General features: G+C 42.7%; 1 protein-coding gene across 3 annotated transcripts in view; it reads right to left on the bottom strand.

The window, feature by feature from the left end:
- The window catches only part of Pip5k1b (phosphatidylinositol-4-phosphate 5-kinase type 1 beta), a 277,351-nt gene that overhangs the window by 171,733 nt on the left and 85,329 nt on the right, over positions 1 to 20,289 (bottom strand). The window contains exon 1 of one of the 3 annotated variants that reach the window (XM_052762418.1): positions 13,962 to 14,132. The exons of 1 other annotated variant lie outside the window; for it this stretch is intronic. The gene's annotated coding sequence lies outside the window, so the exon portion shown is untranslated. Of the gene's footprint in view, positions 1 to 13,961; positions 14,133 to 20,289 lie in introns of those variants that run through there. One more of the 3 variants, XM_052762417.1, reaches the window with a different exon arrangement.

Here is a 20,289-nt window from a genome sequence, read left to right as displayed (position 1 = left end):
CCCAGATATTGTTCAATGACATAAACCATATGCAGGTAAAGCCAGTTATGACCAGAAGATAGATTAACCTGGTCGTATGCTTAGCTCTGCTCCTGCTGCAATCTACAAAGTACTTAGGAGATGAGTTTGTCATCTTTTGAGAAAGCCAAAGCAACAAAGGTCTCTCATAGGTCAGAAATACTACTATAAAGGACAGTTAGTCAATGGCCTCAAGGAATCTCTGACATTACAACTCGTCCTATTGAGACTTAACCATTTAGCTTTCTTACAGGATCCCAGAGATACCATCGCCTCCTAAACAGCAGAAAGCAATTTTAAGAAAACAGTGCTCCCTCTTCCAAAAGTTTTCAGTTTCTCAGGGTTAATGGATAAGTTGTTATAGGGTTGAGGATGGAATAATAAAATTTAGACTCAGGATTCCCTTTTGGAAAAGAGAGAAAAAGGGGAATAGATAGGTATAGGATATTAAGGTAGATTATTGGATCTGCTAGTAAACTATCTAGCAAACTATCAGCCTTAGATAATTTGCACTGACATGGATTCTTATATATTGATACAAATGTAAATTATTTTTATATTCCTATTTAAGATAATTTGTATATTGATACAAATTAAAAACTATAATTGTCATTGTACACATGTTCCTACTACTATTTGAAATATTTTGTATATTGATATAAATGCAAAATTATATTCACCATATTGTATATATGTTCTAACTCTGTTTAGGATATTTTGTATATTGATACATATTAAGGATATTGTTATCATATTGCACTATACATTTCTACCTCCGTTTAAGATATTTTGTGTATTGTCACAATTTTGAGGTCATTGTCCTTACACTGTATATCTGTTTACAGACTATTTATCTTGTTAATATGAAGCCTTAGTCCTTAAGTTATTTAGGTAGATAAGACTTACAGATTAATAGTCACTCATGCTTGTCATATCTACAGTCATATAGGTAGGTTTTCCAGATTTACAGAAATATATGTCAGATGTACAGGTAATCTTCAAACACTTCATAGACCTAGAGAATATGACATCTAAATGTTTTGATAACTTAGAATTCTGCTAGCATGAGACACAATTGCTCCTGGCAGCACTGATCTACTCCCGAGAGAATATTGGGCTCTAAGACACTCCGTTTGGAAATTTGTCTTCTTCTTAGCACAAAATGGCCTGCTGGGCAAAGAACTGCCCTTGCCTTGACTGCTGACAGTATGAACGCTGTCCTTTTCAGATGAACAGAACACAAGGAAAAGTGACTACTGAACCTTGCCAAGACAGGGTAAGGTGGTCTTTCAAAATTCCTGCTTCTGACAATGGTCTGTCAGATATTCTAGGCCTGTAGCCAAAATGGATGTCCCAACGGTGCTGAGAAACTGTAGATGATTGTCCAGGCTTCCAGATGTCTCTGTCTATTCTCATAATTTTTCAGATATTGCTTGCTTGCTCTTCTTATTTTATCAGGTAATATTATTTTCCTTCTCAGGTCTTTGATAGGGTAAAAGACTAGATAGTTACAGGTATAATCCTCTCATATCTTAGCTAAGAACATTTTAGCTACTAAAGTTAGAATCTCCAGGATAGAACAACTACTGGAATAATTTCTGTAACATGCCATTTACCTATGTTCTGGACATATCTGGATTTTAGTATATGTCTCTTGTTTGATGTTGTTCTTGCTCGTTGTATTTCTATTTTTGTTTATGTTATTACCTTTTCCCTCTCCTGGACAATACTTAATAATCTTTCCTATTATATATAGTTTATACTAGGTTAGAACTTTCTTATTTAGACAAAAGGGAGAGATGTAGTAGATAGCTATTCTGTCTATGACCTTGAAGATCGCCCCTAGAAATGTAGCAGTAATTGCCCTAAGTGCCTGCCCCTGGTGCATGGCTCCGGGCTACCCTTAAGACCTGAGATGCATGTAGGTGGCTCTCTTCGCTCTTTCATGGGACTTGGATGCTGGAACAGTCTCCAGGCGGAAGAACAGTATGGGACCATGCCTCACCTTTTCCAGGAACCTGCGACAATTCTGTTCTGTCTTGCGAGTTTTCCTTTCTTAATAAATCTCTTTGCCCTTTAAGCAAACTCCGTGGATTTCTCACTTTACATGCTTAACTGAGGTTCTATCAACTGTAGTTTGTGTCAAGTTGACAAAACTAACCAGCACAACAGGCAAGAAATAACAAAAGTGATTTTGAATCACACACAAATATAGGTATCTAGTTAGAGGGGAAAGAGTATCAAAATGATGGCTTAAGATAGGTTTCTCAGCCAGAAGGGCATTGCATGTACTCACTTCCACCAGGACTCCCTTACATGAGGCACACTGGGGACTGTAAGAAAGAGAAAGACCTTTCGTCAAGGTCCCTGTTGTCAAGGTACCCAAATGAGAAGCCAAAACACAAGCACAGTAATAATAAGGATGTCTTTAGAAGGATTAGGAGTTAATGCTTTCACTTGGCTTTGCCTCTAACAAGTATCCAATCATCACAGTCAGAGGGCTTATAGGTAATGTTACAAAAAATGCAAAAAAAATTCAAAGCCCAAAATCAAGGCCAACAGATCATAAATCAGTTACTAATCACTGAATATTAAAATCCTGTAGAACGTTTGACATGTGCTTGGCTCTGTGTAGGTTTAAGACATGTTGGAAGCCGAATGAGTCAGTGAACCAGTGACTAAATGGAAGAATCGGGGCTAAAAGGAGGCAGAACAAGGAGGCCTGGGGGTATGGGAGGTGACAGAGATCTAGAGTTGACAGTCTCAAGGAGAGACAAGATGTCAGAGCAGCTTAAAAAGACCTGTGTCATGGGGCAGAAAGGGGCCTGACCATGGTGTGTGTGGTAAGAGAGGAAGATTATCCTGACCTTCAGGACAGGCCAAGCTGAGGGAGTGGTCAGTTGCAGACTAGGTGGCCTTGGGAGGCAGCCACATACATCACACATAAAGTTTATCTGCTAAAAACTGCTCAAGAGTAGAAAATATGTAATGGAAGACCAGGTTTAGAATGCAGTTGGAAACTTCTGCGGTAGTGCTGCAGCGAAGCCCAAAGGCTCTGGATCCAGCTGAAGACGAAAAGGACGGGGGTGGGCAATGGAATGCTGAGCTGTCAGCATCTGGGCTTTATTTGGGGCTGGGAAGTTTGGAGTTAAGTCAGAAGTGTCCAGGTTTTCAAGCTTCACTAACTGCTGAAGGTTACAGGAGTCCCAAGAGAATCTCTCCTTTGCCCCGAGGGGACTCTTGCTTCCGCCCAATCTGGCTGAGGACGAGTGGAGGAGGGCCACTCCACTTCGGCTAAGCCAGCAGGTCTGTGTTTCTACAGAACGTCCACAACAGAGCCTGGGGCTTGTGAGCGGTACAGGCTCTGGTTTTGTCAGGTCATGCAGAGGCAGGGCTAGCTAGGATTAGAGGAGAGTAGAGGTCAGGGCTTGGGAAGGTAATAGACTGTAGAGAGACCGACAGAGTCACATGACCTTCCAGCAGTGCTACGTCAAGCCGTTCTCCCTGGTGAGTTGCTGGGTCGGGAGGGCCTCATATCTCTACCGTACATCCAGCCCATTCTTCAGAGCTCTTTATAGGACAGAAACTCTCCAGGAACCGGTACAACCCTGTCACCACCCTAACCGCCACAAATCACTCCCCTCTCTGCCCAGCTAATTCTAAACTGGCAAGTTATGCTGCCTGGGTGGACAGAAAGAGTCTATGAAGCCACATGGCCAGCTTTAATGATGGCACTGCTCCCCGGCCGCAACACACACAAGCTGCATGCGCTGGCCAAACAGCTCCACGCGCTCCATCCCTATGCCACAGCATCATTGTCTGAGAGCAGGAAAGAGTGATGCTCTTTGCCTGGGTTGTGAGGAGTGCCCAACGTACACAGCCCAGCTGTGCCACTGGCAAGTAGCATTTCTTCTGTACACTTAGCAGCATCGTTACAGTTGTAGCCACTTTCCCATGGAGAACGAGCAGAGGGCAACAGTGATCCCATCACTGTGCAGTTTCTAAACCCTCAGCTACAAGAGGCCCCAACACATGAGGCTCTGTACAGCATGGTATCATGCTCTACCTGGCCACTCCCGTCGGCTACACTGCCCACTCGGGGCAAAGGGCTCATACATAGATGGCACTCTGGCTTCCTAGGCTTCCTGTCAACACTCACAAGGGCTCACTCCTTTACCAACTAGCAGGTCCTTAGAGGCCTCTTGCCTGTGCCTCCAATGTTTGTGTTCCTTGACCCAGCCTCTCCATGACCTGGTGTGCCCATCTTGAGTGCCTCTCTCCTCTGAGGGCTTCCCAGCAGAACACAACACTTCCTTTGCCAAGCTCACCCTCCCCTGGTCAATACATTCCCATTTACCTAGACAGGTGCTTGATTCGCCCCAGATTGCAATCAGTCTCAGTTCTACCAATAATGATGGTTCCAGGTAATAACACACATGAAGCACTCTTGGGTGCCAGACTCTAATAAGTATGACATGAATTCACTCACGGAATTCCTCCAGTAACTCAAAGTTACAGCTCATTGCTTGGTGCCAGGGGACACAGAGGCAATTAAGAGGCTAAATGACTTGTCAAAGATCACAATGTTAGCGCCAAGGTAGGGAATGCAGAGGTTTAAAGTTCTCTAGCTGGTCAGTCTGCTAGTCCTGCCACAGAACACTCCATTCATCTCCTCAAACCTCCTGCAGGACCATTGTCTGCATCCTGTCCCTGCTTCACAGAGGAATGATGGTCCTTTTGTTTCCTACCCTGTGACCACACGTACCATACCCATTCTTTGTGGTCCATGGTATCTCTTCTCACACTCTGTGTGCCCTATCATGGTAGCTATGGTGAGCCCCACTCCCAAAGGCTCATACAATGAAGGCTTGGCCTCCTGTGGGTGGATCCAAGCACTGAGGGGTGATTGGATCCTGGGGGCTCAGTTCTTATCAACAGATGAATCACTTGAAGGCTTCATAATACAATGGCATTATTGGGAGGTGATGAAAAGTATGAGGTGGGGTGTGGTTGGAGGAAGGAAGTCACATGGAGCATGTCTTTGAAGCATATCTTGTTCTTGCTTCCTGGCTATCTCTGCTTCCTGGCCACCACGGAGTTGGCTGCTTTGCCCTTGCATACACTTCCCTGGCCCACAAACTGGAGCCAGCAGGCTATGTCCTGAAGCTTCTGAGCCTGAGCCTTTCAGTCGTTGAGTTCAGGTCATTTTGCCACTGCAAACTGACCCACCTATTCCCTTTGTCTTGAACCTCTTCCACCCACAGGCTCATCAACCAGAGGACATGAGAATTTTCCTCTTGCCTGGGGACTCTTACTTCTTGTTCCCACAGCCTTCTTTGGACTGACCCTCCTTTCAAGCTGCAGCCTTGTCTCACTCTCTTTATGTTTAAGGTCAAAATCCTCAAAGCTGATGGATGTTCTTTGTCTTCTCTTCACCCTTCCTGACATACTGACAGAAGAGCAGCAAGCTGCCTTCTCAAGGTAACGCCAGGTGTACAAGTAGACTCCTGTTGCTTGCTGTCTCTATTCAGCATCTTCCCCGAATTCTCTGAAGTACTGGCACTCAGATACCTTTCAGGCTCTCAAATTTGGACTGAACTGTTAAACGACCAGGCCTCGACCTGGAGGGTTCAACTTTCCCTTAGTTATAGCCAGTGATGTCCTTTGCCTACCCCAAACCACTTTCCTCATGTTCTTTATTAACATACCCTGCCCGCCACGTCCCCCCTCCTGCTTTGGGGGTTGGCATCCTCAGTCATTGTGGCACTGATGCTTAAGTCTGAGGAGACTTAGAGACAAGCTTTGTGGGTGCGGGCATCTTGGACACCTGTCATATGTTCTCCATCTTCTTCTGTGGAGGGTAGGCTTCAGAGAGGACACAGCCAGGACTGTTGATGCTCAGCCATCCTTGGCCAGTGTTCTCATCTCTTTGGCAAGCTCTCTCTTTCAGGCACTCCTCAAATATTCATGTTCCTCAGGCTCTCTGTAGTCTCCAGTCCCCTCCCCTGATCACTCCCTCCAAATAATCCTCACTACCAGTAGGTTCAACTGCAATTGATTTGAGAGGACTCTCAAAGAACTCTTGAACCCAGACCTTGTCCAGAGCTCAAGCTTTATAGTCACAATGGCATTCAGAGTTCCTATGTGTCTTACAGGTGTGATAAATTAATTGTGCTCCAATTCCAGCTAGTCATATCCTACCCAGTTTAGAGAATGGCACTATAGACAGTCAGTCTCCCAAGCCAAAAGCCATCAGAACTCAACACATCATCTGATGAATCAAGTTTTTTCAATCCATCTTTTTAATATTCTTTAACCTAAACTTTCTCTGCACTTTCCTGCTACTCTTTTGATAGAGACTGACTCATTTCTTCCATAGAGGATTCCCTCAGACTCCTAGTAGTCTCTCTGTCTGGGACAGCTATTGCTAATGTGACTTTTCTATCATGCGAATCTATGTATCTCACTTTTCTCTGAAATCCTGCAGTAGCTTCCTATTGCTTTTGCTAAGATTTCAAAATTTTTAGCACAAAAAATGACCTCTTAAGACCCTGCAGGGATATATTTTCAAGTTCAAAGCAAAGTGATCCTTAACTGAAAAACGATTTCTGGATTTTTGCTTATCTCTTCCCTGAGACTCAGTCCACCCTGACCCAATCTATTTCTTTCACATGGCATACTGTAATCACAGGAATAACTTTATAATCTTACTGTAAAACCATGTCAATTCCTATAGTTTGAAAGTGAGGAAGAATTAGCTACGTATCTGCAGGCTCTAACTGATGATTTGCTGTGCAGAAGTATCTTCACCCACATCGCACCAACCTTTTCATTTCCTTAAAGGAGCTGACATGAGAAAGCACAACTTACCTATTTTAAAAAGTGGGTTACCTTCTCTTTTGTTATTGATTTGTAAGATTTCCACACTCATGTTAGATCTAAATCTCATATCAGTTATGTTTGGCTAGCCCCCCCCCCCCCGCCCCCCCCCCCCCCCCCCCCCCCCCCCCCCGTAGGTTCCCTGTGTGTGCTTAGGACAGTTTCCTTTGTTACAAAAGTTTCTGAATTGGATGTTGTTCTCCTTATTTATCTTTGCTTTTGCTTTCTTTTTTTTAAGCCATATTCAATAAATCATTGCTAAGACCTATTTCATGATTCTTTTCTTCTGTGCTTTCTTCTAGGATTTTTATAGTTTCTGGCATTTTATTGAGTCTTTAATCTACTTTGAGTTGCCTTCTGTGTATATTACAAGTTTTATTATTTTACATACAGACCCCAGGGTTCCTGGTACAAATTGTTGAATAAATTACTCCTGCTTTCATGTGAATTTGCAGCATTCTAGCTGAGGACCAGCTGACAGTATATACTGGGTTTGTCTCTGGCCTCTTAGTCCATTTCACAGGTCTCTGTGTCTACTTGTACAGCAGTGCCAGGCTGCTTTGACTACTGTAGTATGTAATACCCTTGGACATTAGGAAGGGTGATGCCTCCATTATTTTTTAAAAATTGTTTTGCATATCTGAGGTATTCTGTAGTTCTAAATGATTTTTAGGATATTTTAGTTTCTATAAAATGCCATTGGGATTTGGATAAGAACTGGATTGAGTCTGAACATCACTGTGGACGATATGGGCATCTAAATAATACTAAGTCTTCTAACCTGTGATCATGGGACATACTTCCGTTCATTTATATAGTCTTTAGTTTCTTTTATTAATATTTTGTAGTTTTCAGTGGCAAATATTTTACCTCCACTCAAATGTCTTTTAAAATAACGACATTTTCACTCGGGAGGCAGAGGCAGGCGGATCTCTGTGAGTTCGAGGCCAGCCTGGTCTACAGCACGAGATCCAGGAAAGGCGCAAAGCTACACAGAAAAACCCTGTCTCGAAAAACCAAAAAAAAAAAAAAAATAAAAAAATAAAAAAAAAAAAATAACGACATTTTGCTGATGGAAGGATTGACTATCTCACACGCCATTTTTTTTCTCTGAGTCAGGTTCTTGCTAGGTTGCTCCAACAGCCTCAGACTTGTTAAGCACCCAAGGATGGTCTTACACTCAACATCGTGTTTTCTCAAGCTCTTAAGTGTCAAGGTCACAGGCATGAGCCACCCTGCCTGGCATCCCATGCAGTGTTAGCTAGATTCTAAACCTTTCCTTAGCTGTCAACTCATGTGCTCCAGAGACATTTCCCTGAGACATAAAGAATCTTAAAGCCTTACCCAAAACTCCATACCTCTGTCCTGCTGGCAGTCTGGGGTTTCCATCTCATCCGGGTCAGCGAGCTAGGAGTTAATCTAGACTCTTTTCTTCCCTTTCAGAATGCCCTCCCCTGTGCCCCAAGACCCTTCAAAACCATCTTTTCCTCTTCATTTTGGCTGCTACCCTCAGCCTAGAAACCAACATGTCTTGGCTAGACAAATCTAGCAGCCCTAACTCCCCGACCCCCCGCCTTTGCCCCCTCTACCATTCTTCATATGGCAAGATTGATTAAAAAAAAAAAATTGGCTTAGATTAGTCCCTTGTGTTAAGCCCATAATGCCTTCCTTGCACTCGAATAAAATTCACCCTCCTTTCGTTGTTCCACAAGCCTTTATCCAGTCACTGTCTACCATGTTCTTCAACCTCATCTGCTGCTCTTCTAACTATGCCTTAGCCTGCAAAGCTTGACTTCAATGGCTCACACAACCAAGCCTGTTCTTGTACTAGATCTTCATATGCCACCACCCCTCCACCCACAAGGTTTCCCCTCAACCACTCTTCCCAAAGCAGCTGCTTCAGTAGGATTCAAGTTCATGGCCTTTGTTTATTTCCTTCCTAACACTTGCAACTGGGAGTGATTGTATTTTCTTTCTTTCTATTGCAGTTCCCCTTTCCTATAATGCACACTCCTTGAAGTCGAGGGCTTAATGTATACATTGTGGACTAAAGTTTATCACTAAACTCAATGGCTGGCCCATATTACATGCTCAGGAGATATTTGTCAGGTCAACAGTTTATAACTATATCAGAAATTCATCCTAATTATCACTCCCCAGAACTTTGTTAATTAGGCACCCTAAACTAAAGAAACTCTTCCTTACAAAAGAGGCCAAAAGTAATAACAGAATCATTATATCTTGAGTGAGTTTAATTCAAATCTGGGCTCTAACAGATTCTTAACTTCAAATATCCACATTGGCTATTATGTGGTACTCCACAGGTCATTAAAGCCATCATGGATACAAATTCATTTATTTAAAATCTTATGGTAGTAATATAACAGCACACCGATTTAATGTGCAAAATACTTAAAGAAGACCAGTGTAGTGTTCTTACAGCCTGTCTGTCTATTCAGTCTAAGTCTCTCTTTCTTTCACTCTTAATCAACCTTGTTTGGCATCTCAGAATGTACAGCCCAAGGCCTTTTCAATGGAAAGACAGCAATGTGCACAGTGATCTTCAGCACATACAAAAAATCTATAAGATAATCTTGACTGCATAGTTTTTGTGCATTTTATGCCTTAATCTCTTTGTGGATCTTAATTTGCAAGTAATTAAGTCCAAGTCAGGGAAAAAGTATGCCACTAAGACAGGAAATAGTTACAAGAACATCTGATTATGCCATATGTATGCCTCTTACTTTCTGGGATAAAATGGTTTAGCAATTTCCTAACAGAATAACAACTATCTTCTTTGAAAGAACAGAAATATAGATACATAAAAACATTAAATGAAAACACACACACACACACACACACACACACAAGCCCTAACCCAAAACATCCTTACATTTTAAAACAAACATTGTGATCCTTGCTTGGTGCCCATATTTTATAGCCATAAATCTAGCAAATGTAGGGCACAGTGTCATACACCTTTAATCCCAGCACTCAGAAGGCAAAGGCAGGTGGATCTGTGAGTGTCTGAGATCAGCCTGGTTTACATATCAAGATCCAGGCCATTCAGGGTGATACAGAAAGTCCTCTAGTTTGGATCAATGGAAAAAAGCCTATCCCAGACTTTTTTTTTTTCTAATCTGAAATACAGACTATTTTCAGAGAACATTTGGTTTATTTTTCCAGTGACAAAAGAACTCTGAACACAACTGCCAAATAAATCACCCCAAACTAAGGAATATTTTAAGAAAAAACAAAGTGGAATCACATTTACACAGCAGGCATTTGGTACTGGCGAGGCCAATACGGGGGGTTTGAATGAGAATGGCCCCCATAGGCTCATATACTTGAATATTTGGTCCACAATGGTAGAACTGTTTGGGAGGATTTGGAGGTGTGTCTTGTTGGAGGAGGTCTGTCACTGGGGGAGAGCTCTGAGGTTTCAAAAGCCCACACCATTTCTAGTTAGCTCTCTCTGCCTTCTACTTGTGGATAAGAATGTAAGCTCCCAGCTACTGCTCCAGCACCATCTCTGTCGGCCTGCTGCTCCCTACCATGATGCTGCTCTCTACCATGATGGTCACAGACACACCATCTGGAAACTGTAAACCCCATTAAATGCTTCTATAAGCAACCTTGATCATGATGGCTCTTCAGCAATAGAAAAGTAACTAAGACAGCCAAAAAGTACTTGTGGTCTTCAAATTTTAAATTTGTATAGGTGTACATCAGAACAGCTTAAGTTAAAAAAAAAATCTACAACTTTCTTACAGAGACAGTGACAGTTGGGCTGTGATGATATGGTACAGGCAGAGAAGAAAATAACACTCAACTATTAAATGATACAGAAGGGTATTCAAAACATCAGTTACATCCGCATTAGGTTTTCGGCTGCTGTGACAAAATACTGAAGGCCAAACAGCTTAAGGGAGGCAAATAGGTCTTTTGGCTCATGGGGTCAGAGGTGCCAGTCCATCACGGCTGGAAGAACATGGAGAAGTATAATGATTCCCACCATGGTGGCCAAGAAGAGAGAGTGCCTGTGTCAGAGGGCGCTCCCCTTCCCTCCCTTTATTCCACTGGGCTTCCAGTTCACTGAATGTCACCACATGTAAGGCAGCCCTTGCTCCCTTAGTCATCTTTGGAGATGCCCTCTGGGACACACCCTGAGGAGTGCTTTAGTACCCTAGGTGCTTCTCAATCCAGTCAAGTTGACACACAAGGTTAACAAATAGAGTGCATTACAAGGGGAAAAGGCAAGCAACAGAGCCTAGTAGATAATAATGAGACAGGTACCATCTATCTATGAACTACTCTCAAAGTTAATGGCATGCCTTTATCACAAGCCCCGCTTTAATAGTATTGGGGGCCAGGATGATTTGATTCTGTAACTAACAGTTACACCATTCCCTGGTGCTTGGCTGTTTTGAGCAGTGGATCATTTGCTGCTGTGAATAGTCCATGGACACCTGGAGGAGGGTCTTCTGCAACTACAGCTGCTTGCTACTGACACAGAACTTGAGCTCAATACTGCAACTATTTTTAGTGACGATTGTTTCAAATAGTCGCATCAGATGCTTTCCCATGACATGTCTTACCAAGCTATAGTGGCCATTTTATCCTGGCTTGGGCAATTGAGGACCACTTCCTAGTAGTCAAACAGAGAACCTATCCTTGGTGTAAACGCAATCCTTCATTTGCATGAGGGGATGCCCATGATTAATGCCTTTGACACAGGCTTGGGTCTGTTTGGCTCACTCTTGGAGTCAACCAGAAGACATCCTCCTGTGTTGCCTGTGTGCTGCAACACTAGCTCCACTGCCTTCTCCCAGGGGTCTCCCCCCGACCCCCCATTTCTGATCTTGAACATTAGTACAAAGGGTTGAACTGGTAACATAAAGAGGGGATGGCTGAAGTGGCGGCTGATCAGGAACAGCAGTGAAGCTGGCCGTAGCCACCGTTCGAGTGGCAGCCAAAGACAAAAACCTGTGGGCCTCCATCGCTGGAAGAACTTCCCCTTACCTGCTCATGATTTCTGTTAGGTAGAGAGAAAAAGGTCCCTCAAGCTGATGGGTAACAGTAGCAGGCTATTTCTGTGTGAAAACCACATGAGTGTGTTTAATCACAGAGGTCTGAAATGATGCACCTGGGACACAGTGGTAAGGCAGAGAAATGTCATTCATTTCATTTCTAGTTTTTAAATGGAAGCTTGTCTCTTATATCCATAGACTATGTAACTGGTTTTAGCCTACTTACTTATTTACTTCTAACCCGATTCACAATATTCAAATGCCAAGCATATGGAAATTTGCTCAAAAGTGAACGGGATTTAAGCGCCTCTCCTAAATTTACAAAAGTTGAATTATGTTAAAAGGAAAGCCAATTTCTAAGGCACGAAAAGATGTATGACAAGGGGCTAAGCTGACAGACTTCACAAGTGTTTGAAAATCTATGCAGAATCCTTGGCCATTGGAAAGACCGCTTCCCTAGACTACGCACTGTGAGTTTGGCTGGAAGTCAAACACATCCATCTGAGAGAAAAGTCTATCGGGACACATACACTGCAGCTCCATGGGCACCCAACGTGCATCTGCCATCACCAACCAACATGCATTGCATTTTCTCCACAGCTGAGGGTCAGCAGAAGGGAAAGAATAAACAAACAGCCCTTTCTTGGGCAAGTGTGCCATGAAGATGATAAAGGTATTCACATCACATGTACATGTATACATATGTGTTCACTAAGTTCAGATTTCCATTCATTTGTTCCTAGTTTGCTCAATACGTTTACATTTTTCCTCTTGCTAATCCCGAGAACACTGTGAAGTACACACTACTCCCAGGTAACAGGTGAGAAACAGGCCCATAAGATTAATTTTCCTACAATGACAAAGCCGAGAAAAGGAAAGGGACACACTTTTACCAGTCTGCAGAGGCTGAGTTCTTTTAACCCTCACGCATGCTCATACACAGACACCTCACGCATGCTCATACACAGACGCCTCACACACGATCACACAACAGACACCTCATGCATGCTCATACACAGACCCCTCACACACGATCACACAACAGACCCCTCACGCATGCTCATACACAGGCACCTCACACACGATCACACAACAGATCCCTCACTCATGCTCATACACAGGCACCTCACACACGATCACACAACAGACCCCTCACGCATGCTCATACACAGGCACCTCACACACGATCACACAACAGACCCCTCACTCATGCTCATACACAGACACCTCACTCATGCTCATACACAGACACCTCACACAAGACCACACAACAGACCCCTCACACATGATCACACAACAGACCCCTCATGCGTGCTCATACACAGACATGTCACACACAATCACACAACAGACCCCTCATTCATGCTCATACACAGACACCTCACACACAATCACACAACAGATCCCTCACTCATGCTCATACACAGGCACCTCACACACGATCACACAAGAGACCCCTTACTCATGCTAATACACAGACGCCTCACACACGATCACACAACAGACCCCTCACTCATGCTCATACACAGACACCTCACACACGATCACACAACAGACCCCTCATTCATGCTCATACACAGGTGCCTCATACACGCTCACACACAGTCACATAAACTCATACACACAGACACAGTTATACACACCACACACACACACACACACAGTTACCCATACCATACACATATTCACACACTTACATACACTTACACTCACACACCACACAGACACACATACATCAAAGAGATATGCCATACACACAGACATAAACACCACACTTGGATACACATTCATCAAATACACACACTATACACACAGACATCCACACATTCACACATAGACACACCATATACAAAGACATACTCACATAAAATACATGGACATGCACTCACACATACACACACACTCATATGCAGACATACATATTTACACACACACACACACACACACACCACACTCACACAAAACAGACACTTAAACAACAAGTAAGCGTTCAGGCAATAGGCAGTTCGGTGATTCAGAGGGAACCCACACTACCTACAGCAGGAGAGTCAGGAGATGCTCCGCAGAGCAAGCAGTACTTGATAGAGTCTGAAGGACCAAATGCAACCTCAGGACCGAGATCACTAATTCCAGAATACATTCTTCTCCTGGGGTATGAACATGGCCCGGCTGTCCATAAGTCATCTACAAAGGATCAGAACAGACTGAAAAACGCTCCAGATGAAATCTAGTGATACTTTATGATTAGAATATGAGCAGTTGTGAGGAAAAATTCAACTCCTCTGTTCTCCCACTATTCAACAATACTTTTTTAAAAGAGTTAAAAAAAACTTTCTGTCCCTAAATAAAGCTTAAGCGGATCATGAACTACTTTAAAATTCACAGCACTCACCCACGAAGAAAATGTCTCTAACCTAAGAAACTGGGCCAAACTTACAGAAATAATTGTGCCACAAAACTAAGTTTCAATTTATAAGTAGAGAGAAAGCCATAAAGAGAAGTAAAGGACAAAGGAATAAATGAGCCAGACAACACGTGTGCAAAGAAATCAGGAGGGTTTAGCTCTAACAGTTAGCTCACGATTGTAGCAAAAACACTAATTTATAGATTTTTTTTTCCACTACAAAATGCCAAAGTGGGGAGAGGAGAAAACTGTCAGTTGATTTTTTTCTGTGTATTTCTTTCTGAAACTACAATCATATACATGCAAGAGAACATGTACTGTGAAGTGCTTAATAATATCTTATGAGGGAAGGAAGGGGAAGGTGACCTTTTGCTTCGGCTGTTCTTTGGCCTCAAGGATTCAAGTCCGTCTTCAGACAGACCTTCCTCTATCTGTCTTTCCCCTGTCTGTCTTTCCTCCACCTGTTTTTACTATGTCTTTCCTCAGTCTGTCTGGCTCTCGTCTGACTTTCCTCTGTCTGAACTTCTTCCGTCTGTCTTTCCTCCATCTGACTTTTCTCCCATCCGACTCGGCCTCTCTAATCAGGGTCCCACCCCCAGCGCTCCACTGACATTTCTCTCATGAAGAAAGTGACCTGTAACTCCCATGTCTCTGAGTCCCCGAGCTCAGTGACCAGTTCTCACCCTACCTGTCAGACCAGCTGCAGTGGACACACACAATCACTAACCACGCCCATTTCTTCCCATGGCTTCCAGGGGGCAGCAATATGGTTTTCTTGCATCCCTCATCGATCTTGCCCCATCTCTCTCTGGCCTATTTTCAGTGCCACAGTGTACCCCAAGGCTTTGTTGTTATTTTCTTTACCAATGCCTCACTCTTTAGCAGACCCATCTAGTCTCAACTATAAACGCACCTGCAGATAGTTGACTCCTGTGTATTTGCAAAGTAGCTCTTTTTCCTCAATTCCAGACTTGGTCATCTAGTTGCTTGTTTGACCCCCGTCCCCCTTGGATGTCAATTAAAGATCGCCTTTAAAAAAAAACAAAAACGCTGGGCGGTGGTGGCGCACGCCTTTAATCCCAGCACTCGGGAGGCAGAGCCAGGCGGATCTCTGTGAGTTCGAGGCCAGCCTGGGCTACCAAGTGAGTTCCAGGAAAGGCGCAAAGCTACACAGAGAAACCCTGTCTCGAAAAACCAAAAAAAAAAAAAAACAAAAACAAAAACAAAATATCCAAAATGTGGGTATCAGCGACCTTTATTTCCACAATCCTAGCCCTGCAATCCCACTCCACTCAGATGCCCAAGTCTCAGCTGATGGCAGTCCCAACGCTTTCTGCTGCTCAGGTTCAAATCTACAAAATGCCCTCGATTTCTCTCTCCCTTGCTCCTGTCCACCTTAAACCTGCCAGCAAAATTTGTTGGCTCTACCTCCAAACTACATCTCGAATTTAACTTCTACTCCTGTGTCCCTTACTATCAACTTTACCCAAGCCACCATCACCTCATACCTAGACTGCTGAAAAGCCTCCCAATGAACCCCATTTCTACCCTGTCCCTTCCCCTAAATCTATTCTCAGCTTTGCAGGAGTGTCCTTTACAAAAACTTAAAACAGATCATGTCATTTCTACGCTCAATCCCTGTGGTGGATCGCCCTTTCACTCAAAATCAAAGACAATAATCCCATGCCACCCGTGTTTGGAACTCTCTACCCATCTGACCTCTCTAACCCCCTCACAGTCAACTTTCCTCTCAAGAACTCCATTTCTACCTCCTAGGTCTCCTTTTTGTTCTTAATACATAGCAAATTACACTTTACATACATTTACACACAGAACTCCCCCCCACAATAGAATATAAACAAAATGTGTGTTCTGCTGACCAGAGAGCTTGGCTTTTCACATGAATATACCCTAAGAGACTAGCCAGTGGGAGGCTCTTAATAGGTTTTCAAATCAAAATTGCTTAATGAATGAACTTCTAGTCTCTTGGGAAGCTATTAAGAGCTCAGCCATGTGACTAGACTCCTTCCGCTAAGAATCTTACTGCATTCCTCTCTCTTAAAGACACAGTGTTCCCAAGTAAGTGCTTAATGACCAGGTTTTCAATCATTTGCCGTCACAGTCAATGGAAGAAGTAGAACTTCCCCACAAATATCACAAAATCAAAACCAAAACAAAAAAGTGTCACTCATTCATCCACTTATCCATTGACTCATCCACTTAATAAAAGTGTGGGTAATTAATGTGCTATGCTCAGGTCTTAGGGACAAAAGGAAAAGACTTCTGACTTTGGCATGGGAAAGATACAAGGAAGCACACAAATAGAATTCAGTCGGCTGTGGTTTTGATAAGGACAAGTCCCACCTATGAGATGATCCTCAAGGAGAGCCCTGGGAGGACCAGGGGACCTCAGAACCATTGTGCCCTTTAGGTAAGTTTTTAAGGAGTTAGTTAAAACACCAACTGGGGTAAAGAAAGGAGGAAGTCATGTTAAGGAGAAGACAGACACACTTGTCAGAAAGCACAGGCAGATGTGGGAGCAGGAAATACAGGCACTGTGTGGGCAGTCCTGGAATCCAGGGCCTCTGTGGAGGAGGCAGGTCCATCTCTCACACTGCTTGTTTGATTGAATCTTAGAATTAAGTGGTGGTCATTAGAGGTGCACACTCAAGCTCATTTCAGAGGGCTCTGTAGTGAGCAGTGTGGTAAATGAGGCCTTGAGAAAGGGATGATATTGTAATTCAGCTTGCAGGAGTATAAAAAAATGGTAAGAGTGAACTGTAATTTTTGACCCCAAGTCACTTGGTACTTAATACTACTGTCTTTATTTGTCTCCTCGTTTTCCAGTGGACTCAAAACAGAGAACAAGAGAGTGACTTGAAGTAATTCTTAAACATATCCTGACTTTAAATCTTAAAGGAAGGGAACAAAGAATAAATAAGTGTTCAGGAAAGCCACACTGTCACTCTGTTCACAGGGGAGCCCCTGGGTGACAGCTCCCTCCAGACAACATTTACTGATGCTAAAAGAAATACCTGCTCCTCGGTGACAGCTCATAGATCTCACTTGGAGATCTGAATAGCCACTTGACACTCGAGTTTCAGTGGTCCTGCATGGCAACACTGAAATCTTTCTTTGTCCTGTAAGTGAGGGCGAAGAATGATTACCTCCAACAACCATCTTGCTTTGCTAGGGCACAAAGGCTCTTTCTCCATTGTCCTGGTTCACAGCTGCCTGGTGAGCCAAGTCTTAGAGGGTAGTCAGCCAGTGGGGACCCCAGCAGGCAACTGGAAAAAGGACCACAGTGGTCCTGTGTCACTACTACGGACAGGTGAAGATGGGCTCTCGGGTTTCCACTTTGAACCATGCTGACCCAGCGTTTGCTATGGAGTGATTTTTACATCACTACCGAATTTATTCTAGAAGTTCAAAGAGGACAAACTAACAATCAGGAACAAAAGGATTGTGGGCACTGCTATGACATCCATTAGAGTTGTCTCCTTTTTTAAAGGGCAGCAGTTGAGATCTGAGGAGCTAGTTCAAAATCAAAGTAGAAGACCTGCTATAAAAGAGCAGTAGTTCCAGTGTGTGTGCATGCAGGAGTACATTTCAGCAAGACTTGCAAAAAAGAAAAAAAAAAAAACCCACCCTATTGAAGAAAACCGAGAAAGGAAACATGGGAGGATGCCGGAGCATGCCTAAAAGGGATTGTTTCCAAAACATTCAGTAAGGGGCATGATGTGACCTTCCTGCTAAGTGCCCATTCTAAAATACATCCAAAATGAAAATTTCTTGGTTTGAATCCTTTTTACTCGGCAATGAGATGATTTTTTTTTTCCTATGAAGTAAAGCTAAAAATGAGTAAAGTTTCTCAAAGACTGTTTGACTTCTCCACATTTCAATGTCTTGGGGGAGGGGGCAGTGGGAGCGCTTCTGTAGAAACAAGTGGAACTTATTATTTAGGTAGTGAGAAGTTTGGGACCATTTTAAAATTCTGCTATGTTTTCCTCTCAAAATTGACTTTTAACTTAAAGAGGTTTTTTGTTTGTTTGTTTGTTTTTGTTTTGTTTTGTTTTGGAGACAGGGCCTCACTATATACCTCTGTCCTTGCTGTATTAACCAGGCTGGCTTTAGAGTCAGAGAGATCTGTGCCTGTCTCTGCCTCCTGAGTACTGGGATTAAATGTGTACAAAAGGGCTTTTTTTCTCCCTTTTCTTTCCTTCTTTTTTTCCAGTGGTGGAGGAGGAGTAAGAAGGGAAGATTCAAATTGGTTCTTGCCTTTGTTTCCTAGGAATAGTAAATCTAAAAACAACTGAATCTTTTAAAATTAAATATAACAAAATCTATGAATATATATTCAACAGAATAAAAAAATCTTATATTTATTTAGACAAATAAAAAACTAATAGGGAGGGTTTGAGTATCTCTTATGGTTTGAAATAGCAAATCAATTTAAAATGGAAAGCTATGGAATGATTTCCTTACATACACTTCAATATTTCACCTCTGATGAAAGAAAATAAACTTCCTGGTGGTTTCCTGTAACACAATAATGATACCCAAAGGTGTCATTTTAAATAAATATATCATTTGATCTAAAAATAGAATGGTAGCACTAACACAATTAGCAAGTGCATTAACAAGCTGAGAAATATTTATTCTCAAATAAAATAAATTACCAAGAAAAACTTGGTAATCCAAAAAGGAACTAAATTCAAAAGGGAAAAACTAAAAATGGGATTTTAAAAAACAAACCTGATTTTTCTCATCTGTTAGTCACAGTAAATTCATAATATCTTCCTCAGAGGGTTACCATAAGGATTAAACAAACTGTGTGTGTGTGTGTGTGTGTGTGTGTGTGTGTTTAGTAAAAAGGGTGCCTGAGCCCATCTTGAATGCTGCATTGAGATCTTCCAGATGAAAATAATAAACATGATTGATACTCATTTTTATTATTGCCAACAAAAATTTATGTTATTAGATGACTCTGACTTCCCACCTGGGAAGGCAAAGGGTCTCGAGAGAATTGTCATCTGAAAATTTGGGCTGCTAGGTACTGAGAGCCATTTCACTGAAGAAAGTACTCAAGGTTTCTAAAATCCAGAGCAAACAGCAGCCATGAGAGCAGGATCAGTGTTCTGGGTTCGTAGAGCAAGGATGATAGCTGAAAAGAAGGAATAAGACTTGTTCTGCATTTCCAGTGAGTGGAAGTTCCAGAGGGAAATACCTAACTGCTCAGAAGCACACAATGACAGCCATTAGCTCACGGTTCCTTCATTGCTCAGCACCGTTGTTAGGGCCTTGCATCCACTGACCTCCCCCAACCCCGCAAACACAGCAACCTGGCTCTGCAGTCCATTCACAACTACAACCAGCAGCGAAGCTACCAGCTTAGGACTCCCAGGCAAGTGTCCTCACCACTCTGACTCTATTTCCTCATTTAAAAAACAAGGGCCAAGACAGCATTCATCTTAGGTAAAGCATAAAATGATTACATTGAAAACTAGCCCCTAAAAATGCTGGATACACAGAAGTACTTCATTGCACTTTATATAAAGATTATTTCAATTTTTTCAGAAAAAAAATGACTTAGATGTCAACAAACTCTGCCTTGGCTTTTAGGAGCAGTATGGTACAAATAAATGTCTATCAAGTGTAATTCAGGTGGCAGCTTGCCTCTTAGGCTCCTCTTCTAGCTAACTAAAATCATGTGTGAAAAGTATAGTCAAAAGTGCCACAGTGAGACCAGGTTCTCCATGTACTTTGGTGTGAGAGATTATAAGGCTCGATTATGAATAGGTGGGACAGTCCGTCAGTTTTCCCTCCTCTGACCATCCCCAATGCCTCTTAGGAAACTGCACTTTCCCAGGAATGATTGTGTCACAGTACACTCTAACTAGTACCTCCTTAGCTAACTCCTCAACCTGGTCAATTCCTCTCCCTTTTGTGTGCATTCAA

This window comes from Peromyscus californicus, unplaced genomic scaffold, assembly GCF_007827085.1.
Source record: "Peromyscus californicus insignis strain IS unplaced genomic scaffold, ASM782708v3 Scaffold_4__1_contigs__length_199733344, whole genome shotgun sequence".
NCBI lineage: Eukaryota > Metazoa > Chordata > Mammalia > Rodentia > Cricetidae > Peromyscus > Peromyscus californicus.
This window is presented reverse-complemented; position numbering and strand designations above follow the sequence as displayed.